Source organism: Chelonia mydas, chromosome 2, assembly GCF_015237465.2.
Source record: "Chelonia mydas isolate rCheMyd1 chromosome 2, rCheMyd1.pri.v2, whole genome shotgun sequence".
Taxonomy (NCBI): domain Eukaryota; kingdom Metazoa; phylum Chordata; order Testudines; family Cheloniidae; genus Chelonia; species Chelonia mydas.
This window is the reverse complement of record NC_057850.1, coordinates 87,500,481-87,516,149: the sequence shown is the minus strand read 5'-3', so window position 1 is coordinate 87,516,149 and position 15,669 is coordinate 87,500,481.

Below are 15,669 nucleotides of genomic sequence, written 5' to 3'. Positions count from 1 at the left end.
TCTTTTTGCGAATACAGACTAACACAGCTGCTACTCTGAAAACTAATTTACTTTGTCTTCTCTACTTACAAACATTGTAGAACTCCAGAAATACTGCCATCTAGTGGATTTATTCCTGTCTGCCTATACTGCACATAATAGCCCTTCCAGCGTACGTGCACAAAACAATACTGGATGGGATCAATGCTATTATAGCAGCACTCAGTGACCGTACATTAAACACCCCAAAAAGAATTACCCAAATTTGTAAAGCCACCATCCCACCAAGCAATCTTTGCAAACCATTACCACCGACACAGGGACCCATACATCTACCGTCTGACAAGCACATCACAAGACAACTGAAAGAAAGCCATCTCTTGCTGAGTGGAATCAGAGCAGAGCCAAGCTTCTCTCAGCTGTGAGTGAGCATTACAGATTGATCAGTCTAGCAATTAATCTAAATAGTATCAAATTCCTCCCTCAAGTCCCCCCTGAAGAGTCAGTTGTAGAGATATTTTTCACATTATTTCCTGAACTACTTTGTTGTGTTGCTGGATACTGTTAAAACCACCAATGCTCTTTGTACTGGAAGTGGCTGTATTTCCATGAGAGTGGAGTGAGCCCTAAACTTCTTAAGCTATACAGGGAGAGTACTTTGAGTTCCTTGGCCCAGCCAGTGCACATAATCTGCTCACCTGCTTTTTATTCTGTGCAGGTGGTAGAGGCCCCCTTGGTGTGCCAGAGGTTGGTCCTGGCAGATACCACCAGAATTGGAGACCTCCTGGACTACGACTAGGAGAATCCCCTGGTGCTCAGCCAGCACATGGGACTCTCCACCCTTTGTACTCCAGGAGGTGAGAGCAGCCTTACCGCCTTCCTCTGGGGTTTTTCTTAAGCAGTCCTGTGGGAGGGTGTTTCCTGCCCATCCCTCACCCCTGGCTCTCCAGGCCTTATCTGGCCCCTACACCGCAAAAGTCTTCCTCCCCCTCAGACCTCCTCCCCTCTGTAAACCAAGCTGGCTGCACAACTTGCAGTGAGTTTGTTTTTGAACCACACCTAGGGAACAGCCATACGCACTCGTGTCCCACACATTCCATTTCCATTTCCTCACCCACATTCCATTTCCTCACCGTGTTGCACCCTGACACCAAGTGGTGGGACTTTTTACCACCTGTGGAAGGTGAGGAGCCCTGGTGGATCAGTCTGTGTTCCACCTTGGTCCCACAACCCGCCAGGGATATCACTTATACTCACTTAAAATCTCTCTTTGTAGTTAATAAACTTGTTTTATTGTTTTATCTAAACCAATGTGTTTACGTTGAAGTGTCCGAGTAACTATTGAAGGTAATAAACTGGCATTATAATGGATTCAGTATATTTGTACTGTCCAGGAGAGGGCTGGGCAGTACAGGACATACATTTCTGGGGGAAGATCTGGAACTGGGGTTGTACTGGGATCACCCAGCAGTATAACCAAGGCTGGTAAGAACTGTTACTAGGGTGTAGGTGGCAGGCTCCAGTTACACACACATACTCAGGGTGTGGCTTGCATGCAGGAAGGCTGTGAATGACACAGGTGGGAGCTACAGCCACAAGGCATTGTAAAGGACCCAAGGTTGCAGGGCAGGCATGACAAAGCCCCCCACTAATCTGAATTGTACCCCAGTATGTCAAACTGAGCAAATGCAGTTTGTTAAGATTGTTTTACCTTGACATGTGCATGCTCCAGGCCGGAATCCAGTGATCTATCTCCTATCTTGAATGCTGGGGAAGTTGAATTTCTGACTGAGTTATGGAACTACTTGTTTCCATAGTTGAAATGCAATTAGTTAAAGATAGGGATGGAAACATCCACAATTACAACCAACACTGCGGCTGGAATTCTTCACCTTTGGAAGAACAGACAAATTGTAATTAACAATTTTAAAATCAAGATTAGATGTTTTCTGAAAGATGAGCTCTAAGAATTATTTCAGGAAATTTCTATGGGCTGTGTTATACTGGAGGTCAGTTTAGATCAGGGTGGGTAAACTTTTTGGCCCAAGGGCCACATCAAGGAGTAAAAATTATATGGCAGGCCATGAATGCTCACAAAATGGGGTTTGGGGTGTGGGTGGGGGAAGACAGCTCTCATTGGGGGTATGGGCTGTGGGGTGAGGCCAGAAATAAGGAGTTTGGGGTGCGGGAGGGGGTTCCGGCTGGGGGTGTGGTCTCTCGGGTGGGGCTGGGGATGAGGAGTTTGGGGTGTAGGAGGGTGCTCCAGGCTGGGGCAGGGGGTTGGGGCATGGGGAGAGGCTTAGGGGGTGCAGGCTCCGAGCAGTGCTTACCTCAAGTGGCTCCCGGAAGCAGCAGCAGCAGGTCCCTGCTCTGGCTCCTATGCAGAGGCGCAACCAGGCAGCTCTGCATGCTGCCCTATCCACAGGCACCGCCCCTGCAGCTCCCATTGGCTAGGGTTCCCGGCCAATGGGAGCTGTGGGGGCAGCACTTGGGGCAGGGGCAGCATGCAGAGTGGAGCTCCCTGGCTGCCCCTATGCATAGGAACCAGAGGCCATGCCGCTGCTTCTGGGAGCCACGTGGAGCGGCCCCTGACCCTGCTCCCCAGCTGGAGCACAGGAGAGGGTCAAGTGCCAGACCCCGCTCCCCAGCAGGAGGTCAAGGGCCAGATTAAAACAGCTGGCGGGCCAGATGCGGCCCGTGGGCCATAGTTTGCCCACCCCTGGTTTAGATGATCACAATGGCCTCTTTTGGCCTTGGAATCTACACATCTATGTTTAACAGTTGATGTTTTCCTCCCTTCTCCACCGTGAATGCACAGGTTTGAAAACCTGTCAGACACAGGCACTGGCTTACCAACAGGTCTGCATGCTGGCTTCTATATTGCTATAACCTCTCCTGCCAAACTGCAGAGGTTTTCCAGTCTCCCAATCCTTTGGCTCAAGTGTGATTCTGGTGCACACCTCCCATGCTTGCCTTCTTTTCTCAGTGGTGTTTCTAATCAGTGGTAACTCTGCAGTGGCAGACGTTTTCCAATTCCCTGATCAGAAGTCTCTATTTAAATCCCAGAGGTATCTCCTGTTACAGGATTATTAGCATTTTTAAAGGAGGTATTGTCATTTGTTTTGATCCAAAAACAACGAGAAGTTCTTGTGGCACCTTAGAGACTAACAAATTTATTTGGACATAAGCTTTTGTGGGCTAGAACCCACTTCATCAGATGCATAGAGTGGAAAATACAGGAGCAGGTATAAATACATGAAGAGATGGGAGGTTCCCCTCCCCCCCCCCCCAATAGAACTAGGGTTTGGTTTCCCCTAATGGGAGAATGCAAAAATGGATCCCACTGTAAAACAAACTACAACAAAGAACCCACAGATTCCTTAAACAAAACCACTATAAGTAGTAAATATCCTTTTTGCTGCAGCAAGAAGAAATACTGCTAGGAGAGAGAGAATAAAGTTAAGTGTTAAAAACAAAACACACATGCCAACAACAACAAGAGCTCAGGAACAAAACAGAGCCTTTTGGGGGTAATTTCACTTGCTGTCCAACTTTAATATATCTGCACTTTAGATAATTCTAGATTGGACAAAACAAATAGATTCTGCTGAACACAGAATAAGCATAGTGAAAGAAGATGTAGTTTTGCATAATATATTTTGCAATAAATATAGCTTTCACATGTAAGTCACCACAAGTGTCAGTAACTCTTGAAGCTTTCCATCTGACAAGGATAACACCTGATGTTATCAGAGATTAAAATGCATCATAGGATTTGTCTGAAACAATACTATGCCCCATTTCAGATCTCTTACCTTTCCTCTATCAAATTGCATCCATGCTTCAATTTTTTTTGTGGTAGATCAGTTCCCCCTTCAGCCAAACTACAAAGCCCTCCCCTTTCAGGGCAAACAAAACTAGTCCAAAAGATACACAGCATAATAGTCCCAGTACCCTCTCTCAAGGATAAACAGTCCCCTCCCCTGTTAATGCAGAAGGAGAAAGGAAGGATTCCCTCACTGCAATCCCAAGGCTGAATTCTGTAAACAAAACACACAGGTGCCAACTCTGTCTCATTCCACACCACTACTGTTTCAACCCAGCCCTCATCTGTCCCCTAATTAACCCCTCCCCAGCACAAGTTCTTGCCTCTTCATTAACAAGCCTTTCCCACAGCCCCACTTGTTTGAGGTTTGCCCAGTTCTCTTTAATGAGACCCCCACAACCGCTCTGGGCTCTCCCAGCCACAATCTGCTCTTTGTATGGTCCTGCCACTCCAGTTATATGGCTGTCTTCATGATACGCTCCTATTTGCCAGGCCATAGAGGGGTGAGCCCCAGTAATAGGCAGGCAGGCAAGCAGCATTTGCTCTTAAAGGGGCCAGTACTCTCAGTTTCAACCATACAAGACAATTTTGACAAGCTATTCAGCTGCATGCAATTGTCAGTAGAACTATTCACAATGGAAGCCTTGCTATACAAGATCCTGCTGCAATCAATGGGATTTTGTGGACTCTGCATGTTACACCTAATAAGAAAAGGTGAAATTCTGCCCCTGATAAGCATCCACAGTTCCACTGAAAAATATTACAAGAAGCTGTTTGTGATATTTTCTTTTCAAAAAATCAAATTGTTCAGAAAAAAACAAAAAGCTTCTTGACAATCTGCATATTATATTCAAATGGTCCTGAAAGATCCTGAAAAATTGAATTCATCATGGGAATACTGGCAGCCATTTTATTAGAGCAGCACTACCAGATTCTGCAACTGAACAAAAACTGTCAGTGCATTCACATAATCAACTCAAATCTTTATCAATCACTTAGTCAAAGAAATTCTACATTATCCCCTCCCTCCCAAAAAAATCCTAAAGAAAAGAATGGCAGTAGGCTATTTTTCCTTCCACACCCTTCCCATGTTAAGGTTACACAGTTAAGGACTGAAAAGTCAGGAAACTTGAAAGTTAAAGATAGAAAGGACAACCTTAACTGTGTCTCTGCTACATATACATTTCAACACAATCTTGAATTAAGTGCTCACACTGCTTCTGAAGTAATACAGTATAATTTTATATATCTAGGGTTATCTAACGGCATGATAATGCAGACTATCGTAAGTCATAATAGTAAGAGATTAGAATACAAAACCTAACTTCTGCATTTACTGATTTAACTATGGAGCATTAACATTGTGTTGTGGGTTTCTTCAGTATTCAACAATAACCCAGTTGCAACACATCCTCAATAAGCTGCAGAATAATCGCACACACTTGAGCAAGTCTGATAGTCCATTCATTGTGAGACGACAAAGTGTAGCATATTAAGCAAATTATTATAATGCCCCCAAACTGGCAGGCGGTCACAGCTGAGAATACCAGATTCAGGACAAACTGCTGAGAAATGGGGCACACTCATCCCAAACTGGTGGTTAGTCATCAGAAGATATACCAAACCAATAATAAAAATAAGCTTGTTAACCAGTGAGGTGAGACAAGAAGTCAAAAATGCAGTCTCCTTTGGCATTCCAGCACTTATTTCACCACCCAGACTCTAAGCTTTATGAAGAGTGGTTATTGAAAACCAATTTAATCAAAAAGAGTTCTTTTGATCCCAAGAGATAGCTTTATAGCCAGGTCAATATATAATTCAGATCTTACCCAATAATCATGCTATTTGTTTACAAGAGAAAAGAAAAAAAGTTGAAATGGTTAAGGAAATCATATACTTACAAGCGACTGAAAAAGTTCTTATATCAGGTTTGAAGCAGCAAAAGAATAAAACTGCTAGTTTGCAAAAGTCTCTCTGGAAATTACCCAAATAGCTTGGGGGTCATCAGTCCTTATTTAGTGCTTCCTCGTTAGAAATCCAGTCCAAAGAAATGAAAACAAAGTGGAGATGTTTCCAGAGTCTTTTATACCATCCATATGGCAGAGGGAATTTTACTGTCCCAAACAAAGCCCACAGAACAGCTTGTGGAAAAGTACAGGCACAAGATGGAGTCCAGGATCACTCGCCCTTACAGGGCTTGCTGACTCACAGGGGCAAGCCATTGGCTACTTGGAGGTGAAGGCATCTGCATGAAGAGCCATGGGGTGGAATGAGTTTCTTCTGTGGCCCATTATGAGAGTTAATTGTCTCTGATGGGCCATCAACACAAAGCTGTCTGGCTTCAATGTAGATGTTATTTGTTGTTACCCCAGGAACAGACACATTTGAAATACTGCTACATAATCAATATTCATAACTTTAGATACAAAAATGATATATGCATATAAACAGGATAATCATATTTGATAGATTGTAACTTTTCCATTAAATACTTTACATGACAAACTTTGTGTAAGATTTGTTGCAGTTGTGTAACAGTGGTAGCAACAATGTTATACCTGTTCATATTTCAGTCATACAGCATCACAGCCCCTCTAATTTTTCTGTCCAACTTTGACCTGAAGGTCAAGTCTCTCTTACAAAAAAGATGTATGGCTACTGAATGGCAGATGATAAATTCTCCCGCTCTGCTTTTTATGTAATTACTTGTGAAAATGTTTCTCTTCTTCAAAAGAATAGGTCCACAGATCCTCAGTATGGAGCTGTACCTGTAGACGGCAGAATCAAGGCTGATTGAATGGCTGACGAGGGACTAGCCCCCCGCCTTCTGAGACACCCTCCCCCCCCAACTTAGTTTTGAGGTGCTTCTAAATCTAGCCCCTACCCCCTCTGGAATCTGGACTGTGAAACAAAAACCAAAACTCGTCTTGCATCAGCACCTTGCAAACAAAAACAAAAACACCTCGGCAACAAACAACAAGAAATTTTAACTATTGCAGATCACTTTAACCATGAGTTAAACACATCTCTCTTAATGGATTGTCAGAGAGGGACAGATAGTTTACCTAGCCCTTTGAAAGAGGGACTTTCTCAGGTAAACAGCCACAAATTCTGCCATTCTTTCTCAGGGCGAGGTCCACAGCTCCTCAGTGTGTTCTCTCAGTACTGGCCAACCTGCAGCACAAGCTGTGTTCTGTTAACCTGGCAGTGGCGGCATGGCTGACCACAGCATAAGTGGGGTCTGAGTTAGCCCAGACATTTCTGAGTCATTTTCTGTCAACTTTTCTATTCCTCTGATTTTCTGTGAGATGTTCTGCCAGAGAAGCCTGCCCAGACATGTTACACTGGAAGCCGCTGCAGCCAGTAACCTAGGAGCAGAAGGGGTTTTCAGTAATCTTGCTGCAGAACTCCCATCCCACCCCCAGCAAATAGCAGCTCAGTAAGGCATAGAATCCTGAAAGGTTGTTTGGTTGGTTCTCTCATTGCTCTGAGCAGGAGGTCTATAGACTGTTACTGAGTTACAGGACTATAGCCCTGTTGCAGCTAATGGGGGGTGGGGGGTAGAATTGGGAACCAGAATCAGATGAGTAATTCTGTGAACTTCTGCTAACTGACATTTTTTAACCTTGCCCTTTTGAGAGTGGATAGAAAGGCTGTAAGTAAGGTGGTCAATCAAAGGTTCCCAAAATACCTGACATTCCAGTACTGGCTTAGGTGCCAGCTTCCTCGGTTCCTGGGGAGTGCTTCACTCCTGCTCCACCACAGGCCCCACCCCACCTCTTCCCAACCCATTCTGTGCCCTCCCTGGAGCGTGCCCCACCCTCATGCTGCTCCCTTCCCCCCCAGTGCTTCCTGCACACTGCTGAACTGCTGCTCGTGGCGGGTGGGAGGGGGAGGAACGGAGTGGTGGGGCTGCTGGTAGGAGGGGGAGGAGCTGATGCTCAGGGCCACTACTTCCCCCCCCCCCCCATGGGTGCTCCAGCCCCAGAGCACCCATGGAGTCGGCGCTTATGCTTCCAGGAGTGATGTTGGCCCACCTTCGCTGACATGACGGTGTGTGTGACATCATGCAAAAAAGGTGGCATTCCCCCCCCCATAAGAGCATGCCACACTGCCCCTCCCACATGACCTCATATATGCAATGAGTATGAGATCACGCCACGTGGAGGGCGCCATTTTTAAGAGAGAGAAGGGGCAGAGGGGCATTTCACGTCTGATACTGGACAAAACCACATCTGGTTGAGTACCAGTACTGGATGGGGGACCAACCTTTCAGAAAGAGGACCACCCAGTTTAATACTGGACAAGTGGCCTCCCTCAGTGTAAGAGGACATGACCATTGCTGCCTGTGCCTCACAAGACATCAGCCTCTGAGGAGAAAGTGCTTTTCGCACCAAACTCAGGAGATCCCTAGCCCTAGAGGAAATTTTTTTCTTTAGGGGGAGATTCTCTTCTTCTCCCCTCTCTGCACAATTCCCAACTTCTCCAGGGTCTAGGGGCTTGAGACCAAACTGCCCAATGAGAAAAGGGGGGTTGGATGAGACGACCTGAGGTTCGGGGGTGCATACCCGAAATGGTCTGAGCTGCTGCTCCTTGCTCCATCTGTGGGGAACTCCTGGGGAAGGTAGGGGGAGCGAAGCGAATCCTTTCCAGTCCCTGAGGCTGAAAGGAAGCTGGAGTGCACAAGGCACAAACCTTTCCTTTTGCACCCTTTCGTAGGGGATACAGAGCAGGCGCAGCACAGCCTTGGACTTCTCTTCTTTGGGTCCTTCTCTGCCATCCTCCTAGCAGTTGGGTTGGGGGGCGGATGTTGTGGCAACTCCAGGCAAAAAACAAACTGACTCTTCAAGCTTTTTCTTTCCTTCTCTCTCTTGCAGTAGGTCCTGGGTTCCACTGACCTGCCAGTAGCTATTGGAGGCGGGACAAAACTGAGTAGGTCTTCACAAGGTGGGGACTAGCCCTGCAACAGCCATCCAATCAGCTTTGAATCCGATTCTGCCCACTACAGCTACAGATGGGCGATTACCCTCAATGAAGTTCTTTGGACCTTACCTAGAAAGAGAATTATAAATTTAAGACCAGTCTGGACATAGAAATACTAAGATTACCAGAGTATAAGCAGAGTACCACACTCTATGCGCTGAGGTTTTAGATACCAAGTATCTCCATTATCAAGGCCTTAAAATATTCTGCGCTGCCTTACTATTGCTGCACATCTGCCTTAAGAATGCACCTTCAAAAGTCCACACAGGCTAACCACTCTATCCTTACATGCCAAAATGTGTGCTCTGGGCTCCGGTGTAGCATGAGAGAACCATAATTCATTCTTTCTAGCTGTTCAACTTGGAAACTCATTTCCTGTCAGAAGACTGGTGCCAGAGAAATACTGGACAGTTTTTGTCAGTAAAATAAGACACGTGGCATGTACAGGACATATGGAGCACTGTCCACCTTTACACTTTATGAGTTCTTTGCTAGACTATTACTAACAAAATTACTCTGGGACAGATGTTGAGAAATGCAGCAAAGAAATCCCTGGTTAGAAAGTGGTCAGCTGCACACAAAAATATCCCTGAATCCTGCTGTAGGGTTTTCATCTTTAATTCCTGAATTGTAGTGTGTTGGCGACAGAAGAGTGACAATTCTTGAGATGCCACAGCCTGGAATTTCTTGTTTGTGGAGCTGTGTGCACGTAACATGCATATAATAGCAACATACCTCTCTGTTGTGTAGACATGGCAGCTACCTCAGTTTCCCACCACTAGTATAGCCTTCCTGGGCTGGAAGAGGAGATATCAGAGTGTAGATTCTTCTCATCATTGTCCCAGAAAAATGTCATAGGCTGGGTCTTTTCTCTTGTGATCAGATTCATAATAATAGAGAGTTTAAATAGGAAGATTAGCAGACAACTCCCCCTTGCCTACAAACCTCATCTCCTGCTTGGTATTGCTCCAGTGATGTAGTGGAAATGGAGAACTACCCTAAGGAATCAGTCTGGTACTCCCCTGCCAGTAGGGGAAGAATTACCAGTGGCGTAAAGCTGGAGTAGCCAACCTCATAGTACCTGCTTAGGCATAGGGGTCATGTTAGGGCATAGCTGGAGTGCAATGAACTCTGGAAGTCACCAGTGGGCAGAGTGATCACTAGAGAAACGTTTTAGATACTGTAATTTAAAGTAGCCCTTTGGACATTCTAAATTGCACAAGGGGCCATTTCAGCCAATAGCCAGGTTCAGGATTAGGCAAGAAGAAAAGATAGCTTGCAGCCACTATCTCCTCCCTCCACTCCTGGGGCCTCTGCCAAAGCACAGCACAACTGTGACTAAGGATCTGGCCCTTTATCTGCATTGAGTCTCATACATAAACATACAAATTAGGTATTTCTAAACTATAAAATTCGAGTCATAAGGGTAGAGAATCCCTAAGGCTCAATGGGAATATCTGTAGTAACATTAAAATCCAGCTACAGTGACTATTGTACAGTTAACAATGAGATATCTTGATTCAGTTGTGTAGTAATCAAATTGATATAACAAACATATAAAACCACTTGAAGATAGGAAGCGGGGACGCAGTGCAGACGACAAGACGCACAGGGGAATCTCTCTCTGACTACACCATCCACAGAACAACAACAAAGTGTAGAGAACCATTGATCTGTCCAGGGATGCAGCACTTGATGTCCACATCAGGTCCCCCCTGCATATCTTTTTTGACAAATTAATACTCCACCATAGGAAATTAAAAAGTGAGCTATATCCCAGCTGGAAAGCAAGGGTCTCTTTCAACACTTACACACTTCACTATATAAAGTTGACACCGATTCCAAACTCTGCACCACCACCTAGTGATCATAAAATAGTAGTGCTTCCGTGCAAAATACAATGCTTAGGCTTGATTAGTGTGACACGTACAATTAAAACAAGACAAAAAACTAAGTGCAAGCAAAACAATTTAAAAACACTCACTAAATTCACATACAGTAAGTGATGGCTTTCGAGCCACACAGAGCTCTTCCTCAGGTCTGGGAAAGGCACTCAGTGTCACAGCTAAATACAAGATTGAACAGCTAGTTTAGCATAAAAGTAGTTAGTACATATTCAAAGGGACATATTCAAGGTGAAGTGGCCCATTAACATCCTTGTAATCATAGGAGAGAAAAAAAGGATAAATTCATAACGTTGCTAGACGCTAAGAGCTTGTCTACACTGGCACATTACAGTACTGCAACTTTCTTGCTCAGAGGTGTGAAAAAACACCCCCCACCCCCCTTTAGCACTGCAAGTTTCAGCGCTGTAACGTGCCAGTATAGACAGTGCCCCAGCGCTGGTAGCCACACTCCCCTCATGGAGGGGTGCTTTTTTTTTTTTTCTTTTTTTTTTTTTTTTTTAAAACAGCTCTGCCATGACTACACAGCCACGTTAAAGCGCTGGTGCACTGTCTACACTGGCACTTTACAGGACCGAAACTTATGGTGCTCAGGGGTGTGTTTTTGCACATCCCTGAGTGAGAAATCATGGGATTAATAACCACAAGGGTGTTAATGGGTCAGTTCACCCTTAGATTGTTGACATTCAGGCTCACTAGTCAGGGGGTACCCGAACAACCAACCAAATGCATTAGCTGATACCAAGGCAGAGCAGTAGACGGCATCATAGATAGGAGATAAGAGGGAAGAGAGGAGGTAGAGAAGGTTTAGCTTCCCAAAACACACAGCTGCTTGTCTTCTGTAGGACAGCATATGCTTCAGCTAAATTGAAGATATTGCAATTCAAGGCAACTAAAGCACTGGGGACAAAACAAGGTTCCAGAAGATGCTTCATTTGCAATAATTGCTATACATGTTATTTTTTCCTCAGTCAAACACATTAATCCGTTCTAAACAATCATGTAATAGCTGAGAGAAAGTGCGAAACCTCTGGTTTATCCAGTCTTATTACAGTATTGGCTATCCCTCAGATCAGGAGTGCACAAGTAACACTACATCTCTGAAGTGCGGGTTGGAATTTAAACCAAGCTGACAGATTCAGCCACACCATCCTGGTAACACAGATAGCAAGAAATCTAAAGCAGCTTTTGAAAATCTGTAACAAGTAGATTTTTAGACTACAGAAGAGAAGAAGGGAAACTCCTCCTTGAGATGAATCCACACTGGGAACTCATTCGTGATGTCCTGATAGCAGTGGGAGAATGAATTATAGTACACTTTAATATGCAGAAAATTAGAAACGCATTTGTCACTAGACATACAGGTTAGCTAATATTTTGGCACAGTATGTAAAACCAAATCTCTATTTTTAAAAAAATTATGTTTAAAGGGGTTGGATTGCTATAACATAGGAAACTAGGAATATACAAAATTCACATGGAGTAATGTTTATGTTTATATTAATCTTACCCTAGAGGAAAAGTAGAGCGTCACTTTTTTTTTTGGCAATCACTTGAAATAACTAAAATAGGCTCCAAGTTACTTCTGTTTCTGATTTATTATAGTTAATTTTATAACCTGACAAGAGGATAAGCAATAGATTACGTGTTGCCACCACAGGATTGCATGCTTTAGTATTAAAAAGGGTCATTGGCATAAAATATGGCCTTGTATTCTTATTGACCTATTCTTAATCCAGACATGAGAATGTTCTGAGATAGCATTGGTCAGAATTTCAGAAGAGACATCAAATAACCAAGAAAACAGAGGTCTACCCTCAACCTAACTCAGAATGAGGAAATAAATTCATTAGTTATTAGAGGCTTTTGCATCTGAACTAAACAATTTAAGAAGCCAGGACCAATCTAATCTAATCTAAGAAGTCAAAGCCAGATTTATTTAGGGTCCAGAAAAGAAGTAATAGCCAACAGATCCCCAAACCCCCACGTGCCTACAAACGAATGCAGATTGTGATCTTTGAACAAAGCCCATCTGGTTCAGGTGTATAAATAACTTCTAATCTTCAAACCAAAATCTTAGCTGTAGTTTTACTATCCCAATTTGCTATGGATGTAAATCCATAATTCCCCTACCCACCTGTAGTCTTTTTATTTTTTTAAAACCAACTGAAATTCAGGTCAGGTATAAAGTAGATTGGTGTGGCTATTAGATCCAGCTTCTTTACATGTAAAGCAAGTCATTGTCTTTCTGAAAATTATGCCTCACATTTTCTAGTTTAAATAGTTCTCATCTATGTAGCTGGGAATAAGAATTCCCTCTCCTGCAGGAATTACTGGGGGACATTCTGTGGACTCCATTATTTAGGAGGCCCAACTAGATAATCATAATTTATCCCTTCTGGCCTCAAAGTCAAGTTCTTCTGGACAACTGCTAACATTTTTTACCATGTTTTTCTGCACTTTTCCAATATCCTTGCTCATGACCTGACGCCCAGGACACCAAAAAAAGTCGTTATTACAGTTTAAACCTCTAATATTTTTGAAAAAGCTTTGCTTTTACTCTGTGCTAGTGCTCATTCACAGCACTAGAAGGATGATTAACACTGTGCTACATAGAACGTTCAGCATCAGAGTTCTTCAATCCTTTCTGTGCCAGCAAAGGTTAGTTTTTTAAACCATCACAAAGTTGAGTTTTCTATAAGATCTATAAGTTTTCTAGCAGTTATATTATGCACCTTACAGGCTTTTAAGATGTGAACTGTGCTATGAAAAGACCTTTGTTCGCATTCCATATGAAAGAGGGCTCAGGAAGAAAATTCCACCATAAATTCGCATGGCAGTGTTACAGTTCTGGTAGAAACATAGCCTCCTCTTCAGTAGTCATGTAGGGAAGGTACCAATGCTTCACACTGAGTAATTAAACAGGGCAGCTGGGTGCAGTTGCCATCCTTTTATCACAAGGAGTTAATTTGACAGAAGACAAGTAGTATTTGTGGAAACTGCAAATGTTCAACCCAGACAGACCCTGACTATAGAGGTCTCAGAGTAGCTGTTGTGACAGCGGCTTTATACCCCTCAACCTCTGGTATAAAGTCATCATAACTGGATGTTGCCTTGTGTTATTACAACTAAGTGAATTTGACCTTAAGCATTAAACAGCATATTCCAACAGAGAAATGGTTTTTATGCACAAAGAACACTGCGAAGTATGGATTTTGCACATAGCCATGCAAAAGTGTCAGTGTATATGGAGTATTCATTCATATTTTGCTGAAATACAGTCACTGCACTGACAATGCAAATACGATTTTAATTTAAATAATTTATTGCCAACTTATGTTATTAGAGCTAGGGATACCTCTTGGTCATTAAGTAATTAAGTCTGCATTAGTTGGGCGGGGGAGGAGAGAAACAAACACATTGCTACCTGATTTGTCTATATCCACCTACCCAATTTCAACTATTTGTGAACAAATGGAAAAATCCACAGACTGACCCATGTCTTTCCCAGACACAATAGTACAGTATAGTCCCCACCATGGTTGCTTAGCCTCATGATACTGAATTCAAAGTACCCTTGAAGACTTTTAAGGGCACCTTTGCTTCTGTAGTCAAGAACACTGGGCAGGAAAGGTTTTTGTAGCTGACTAGTTAAAATTTGCCATGTATTTTTATTTGTTTTATCTCATTCTTAATCAGCCACGGTAGAATCCATATAGTTAGTTAGGAGATCATGCAATATAATTAAAGTTAGAAACAAAACCAACTGACACATGATTAATATATTATCTTTTTTACTGGAAAATTAAACAGGAATTGTATGCATTTCAGGAGGATGAAAATCAGCACCATTTGCTAGCAGGAAAAAAAAAAAAAGGTTAAGAGCCAAATGCAGAATCTTCTAAAAAGGTGAAACTCATATCTGATTTGTGCATGTAAAGTTTATAGGGATAACTAGCTCCTGAGTGAATAAATCACTGCTGAATGTTTTAATAGGGTCCAGTGAGTGCTGATTTACTAAATAAAAAATACAAATAAGAAGGAACCTAAATAGCAGTGTGCACTCCCATTCACACTGAAGTCAGAATGTCTAGTGAGTCCCTTGTTCATAGAAAAAGCTGCAAAATCATTTTGACACTAAGAAAAAAGAAATTCAACCCGACTGCCCATTTGTTCCAATCAATGCAGCACATACGGTTGTTTAAGCTCACCTCTAGATTTGAGGCTCCGACCTTACATTAGTAAGCCACGTTGGAATGAGACCAAGACACTTTTCTGCATACCGCTTTGAATATTCTTACTTGTAGTGCTTACTTGTAATTCTTAAGATTACTAAGTATTACTGTTAGATTTTATCTTAAAAAAATTAGCCTGTTCCGCTTTGTCAGATAGTTACAGAAGGACAAATACATATTCAGGGATTTAAAGCAGTTAGGCTGACTAAATTAGAAATGGTTATTTACCAAAGTAAGTTTTATTCGTTGAATATGTTGCCTCCACAGATCCACACTAAAACAGTGTACCCTGTGCCACACATAGCAACAAGAAACTATTTCAAAGCAATTCGCCTATAGAGGAGCGTGTGCATGAGTACCAGAGCCTCCCACACAATTGCCCTCAGTTCCTTTTTAACCATGGACACATCCTTCAAACCTCCAAAGCAGATAGGAGCGCGTACCTGTGTTACAACAGTGGACATCTTCAACTGTTCAGGTTCGTTCTCCCAAGACACCAACGTTCTCAGTCCCACTGGGACTAAGGCACATCCAACTAGCCCTTGCAACACAAGTCTGTCTAGACACTAGCTTATTCTTTCCACTGCTCCAGCCAGGTGAGCTATACCTCTATCTAGATACTTACACAGTCCTCATTACCACAGTTGAGCAGGTTATCAGCAGCAGAGGACTGGTTTGAAGAAAACGAGAAGTAATCGTTCCGGTTCATCAACATTAAGAACACAGCCTATCTGGAACACAA